At 38.3% G+C, this 4,493-nt stretch overlaps 1 pseudogene; it reads right to left on the minus strand.

The window, feature by feature from the left end:
- Nucleotides 1–2,382: 2,382 nt before the first annotated feature.
- On the minus strand, nucleotides 2,383–4,290 carry LOC112439614 (NADH-ubiquinone oxidoreductase chain 5-like; annotated as a pseudogene).
- Nucleotides 4,291–4,493: the final 203 nt, after the last annotated feature.

Consider the following 4,493-nt stretch of genomic DNA (forward strand, 5'->3'; position numbering starts at 1 on the left):
AACTTCGGTCATTTTGATTCCCCACCAACACTAGCTGTAAGCATCAACAAAACACAAAATCATAAACATAAGCTTTATATCCTTGTCAACATGCATCAGTGAAATTAGACAATCAGCTATAGACAATTAGCTTAAACAGCTCCGGCTGCCTTAACAAAATGATGATGTGTAACAGCCAGTCACAGAAAAGGTCACATATTTCCTCCTTTATGTTTTAAAAACTATGTTGTAACTGCTCTGAGTGGGGATTCTTACCACCTTGGGCTGAGTTCTCCTAGTTTGTGAATTGTTCCTTTGTATGCACAATAAACTTTTACCATTTTTCTAACTTCATGTAGTTTTATATTTGACATTATGGATATATCCTACATAAACAAAAGTCTTTGAGGTCCGCAACAATATTTTTACATATACTTTATTTTTTAGTGCAATTTTAGGTTCACAGCAAAATTGAGTGGAAGATACAGAAATATTCCATATATTCCCTGTCCTCAGACATGCATAGCCTCCCCATTATCAACATCCGCCATCAGAGTGATACATTTGTTCAACTGATGAACTTACATGGACACATCATTATTACCCAAAGTCAGTTTACATTGGGGTTCACCGTTGGTGTTGTACATTCTATGGGTTTATAATTACATCTATTCACCATTACAGTATCATCCAGAACAGTTTCATTGTCCTAAAAATCCTTTGTGCTCTGTCTCCTCATCCCTCTCTCCTCCCTAATCCCTGGCAACCTCTGATCTTTTTACTGTCACCATAATTTTATCTTTTCCAGAATGTCATATAGTTGAAATCACACAGTAGGTAGCCTTTTCAGATTGGTTTCTTTCACTTAGTAGTATGCATTTTAGATTCCTCCATGTCTTTTAATAGCCTTTTGTAGCTTATTTCTTTTAGCTCTGAGTAATATTCTGTTGTCTGGATAAACACTTTTGCTTGCATAGGCAAACAAAAAGTACCACTCTGGCTTAATGTGGGATGGGGTGTTGAGGGGGCTGGCTAATGCATAGTTATCTGGGTCGCCCAGGAAGTCAGGTGAAAATAGTACTAGAATTATTAGGAGGAGGAGGAGAAAAATTAAACCTAAAATATCTTTGGTAGTATGGTAGGGGTGGAAGGTAATGTTGTCAGGGTCTGATGAAAACCCTGAAGGGTTATTAGATCCTGTTTCATGTAGGAATAAAAGGTGAACAGCTGCTAGGGCTGTAATGATGAAGGTAAGATGAAATGGAAAGTGAAGAATCATGTAAGGGTGGCTTTGTCGACTGAGAACCCACCTCAGATTTATTGCACAAGGTCAGTTCCAATATATGGGATGGCTGATAGTAGATTTGTAATTACTGTAGCACCTCAGTATGATATCTGGCCTCATGGGAGCATGTAGCCTATGAGTGCTGTTGCCATTGTTTTGAGTAGGAGGATGATGCCAATATTTCAGGTTTCTAGGAATGTAAATGATCCATAGTATAAACCTCAGCCAATGTGTAAGAAGAGGCAGATAAAAAATATTGAACTGCCATTAGCATGAAAATAGCGAACCATTCAGCCGAAGTTTACATGTTGGCTGATATGAGCGACTGAAGAGAAGGCAGTTGAGGTGTCTGATGTGTAGTGCATGGCCAAAAGCAGTCCTGTCCTGTAAGGATTTGGAGGGTTAGGCAGGCACCAAAAAGTGAGCCAAGGTTTCATGATATAGAAAGGTTAGATGATATGGGAAGATCAATGAATAATTAATAGTTTTTATTAGTGGGTGTGTTTTACAGATATTGGCCATTAGCCTTCTTATAGTTGAAATACTACAATGATTTTTCATGTCATTAGTCATGATTATAGTCCATGTGGGAATAATGGCATATACTATATTTTTATTAAGTGTCACTTTGGTTATAGGATTTGTAGGTTTCTCTTTGAAACCTTCTCCTATTTACGGAGGTCTAGGGCTAATTATTAGTGGTGCTGTGGGTTGAATTTGTTGAATTTTGGTGGTGCTTTCATGGGGTTGATGTTTTTTTAATTCCCCATTTGTGTGGTATGATGATTGTTTATGGCTATACCACGGTGATGGCTGCTGAGGAGTATCCTGAAACATAAGGGTCAAGTATTGATATCTGAGGAGCCTTATTATTAGGACTAATAATGGAGTTGATGCTGGTTCTGTGAATAGTTGAGCATGATGCAGTGAGGATCATGATTAATTTTAATAGCATAAAGAGCTGGACGATTTTTGAGGGTGAGGGGGCAGGGTTGTTGCGTGAAGATTCTGTGTGTGTGGCTGCCTTGTACAGTTATGGATGCTGATTAGTGGTAGTTGCTGGTTGATGATTATTTATTGGTATTTATGTTGTGATTGAAATTACTCAGGATAATAGATTAGATAATTAGGAGCAGAGTTAGAAGGGATGGGATAAAAAAAGAAAGTAGAGTTTAATTAGGCCGTTCTGAGTAGATATGGTAATGGAGGCTGAAATTTGGGTTGTGTAATGGTCTTTGGTATAGACTTTTCTAGTCATATTAGGTCTAGTAGAAGTGAAGCCAGATTTTGGCTTGTGTATAGGCCTGAGTGGAGGGTTGTATGGTGAATTGTGGATGAATAAAATCCTAGTATGTTGGAGAAGTTGAATGTCTGTAATGGGTATTTTGGTTTAAGGTTATTAGTTTCAAGATTAAGCTCCATTGCTAGTGAGAAGCCTAAGATGGTGACACCTAGGGCTGTGAGCTTCAGGTGGAGTGGTATGGTTGTTTTTGGGGATGAAGCAGGAATAATACGGTTGGTGATGAGGAATCCAGTGAATATGCTGCCAACTGTTAGGCGCTTCATTGAGTTAATTAGAAAGGGGTTATTTTCATTAATAGCAGCCAGAGTCGTGAAGCAAGGTTGTCCTATAAGAGCGAAGAAAATAATATAGGTATCATGGACAGCTGTCAAGGAAGTGGCAATAAGAGTAACAGAAAGGGCTCAGGCGTTGGTGTATGAATGAGTTTGCAGTTTCAATGATGAGGCCTTAGAGTAAAAGCTTGTAAGGAAAGGCATGCCTGTAAGTGCAAGACTGCCAGTAATAAAGGATGAGGAAGTGAGGGGCAAAGTCTTGAATAGCCCTCCTATTTTTCAGATGTCTCTTGTTCATCATTGAGGCTATGGATGATGAACCCTGAACATATAAATGATATAGCTTTAACAAAGGCATGGGTGCAGATAGATGTGAAGGAATGCTAGGTGTGACTGATTAATGCCAATTGTGACTATTATAAGGCCTAGCTGTCTTGAGGTGAAGAATGCTATGATTTTTTGGATATCATTTTGTGTTAGGGCACAGATTACTGTGAATAAGGTAGTAATAGCCCCCAGACATAATGTAAAGGTTTGGATTGATAGGTTATTTTCTATTAAAGGGTAGAAGCGGATAAGCAAGAAAACTCCTGCTGCAACTATAGTGCTGGAGTGGAGTAGGGCTGAGACTGGGGCTGGGCCTCCTATTGCAGATGGAAGTCAGAGATGGAGGCCAAATTGAGCTGACTTTTCTGCTGCTGCTAAGAGAAGGCTAATTAATGGAAGGAGATGGGGGTATCGTCTAGAATAAATGTTTGTTAAAATTCTCATGTGTTGGAGGACAGGAACCATGCTATAGCTAAAATAAAGCCAATATCGCTGATGCAATTGTACAGGACTGCTTGGAGGGCTGCTGTATTAGCATCTGCTCTGCCATACCATCAGCTGATTAGTAAGAAAGACATGATTCCTACACCTTCCCATCCGATAAAGAGCTGAAAGAGGTTGTTGGCAGTAACCAGAATTAATATCATGATGAAGAAAATAAGTACTTGAAAAATTGATTAATGTTAGAGTCTGAATTTATATATCATATTGATAATTCTACAATAGTTCAGGTAATGAATAGCGCTACTGGGATAAATTTTGTGGAGAAGTAGTCTAGTTTGAAGCTTAGTGAGAGTTTGAGAGTCTGGATCATCATTCAATGTCAGTTTGAGATAATGGCTTCTTGGTCTGTGCATATAAACATTGTTGTTGGGATGAGGCTAATGATGAAGGCATATGTGATAGATGTTTTTACATAATTTGGGTATGAGCCTATTTTGCAGGAGTTGGCTAAGATAATAGTAATCAGTAGGAATTAAGGGGATTAGGGCTGTTATACCCATGGAAGATACATGTTTGTTACTTTTATTTGGAGTTACATCAATGTTTTTAGTTCCTAAGACCGATGGATAACTCCAATCCTTTAAAAGTTGAGAAAGCCATTTTGTTAAACATGGGGGCATGAGTTAGCAGTTCTTGCATACTTTCTTGGTAGGTAAGAAGTTGCAGGCTTCTATTGTTAGATCCACGATCTAATGTTTTGGTTAAACTATAGCTACAGCATGCAAACCACATAATAATTTTAGGGTTTAAGTATAATAGGAAGATAGGTGCAAGATGTATAAGTATTAATGTGTTTTCTCACGTAAAGGAAGGTTTAATACTG

This window comes from Pan paniscus, chromosome 3 (assembly GCF_029289425.2).
Source record: "Pan paniscus chromosome 3, NHGRI_mPanPan1-v2.0_pri, whole genome shotgun sequence".
In the NCBI taxonomy this organism is placed as follows: domain Eukaryota; kingdom Metazoa; phylum Chordata; class Mammalia; order Primates; family Hominidae; genus Pan; species Pan paniscus.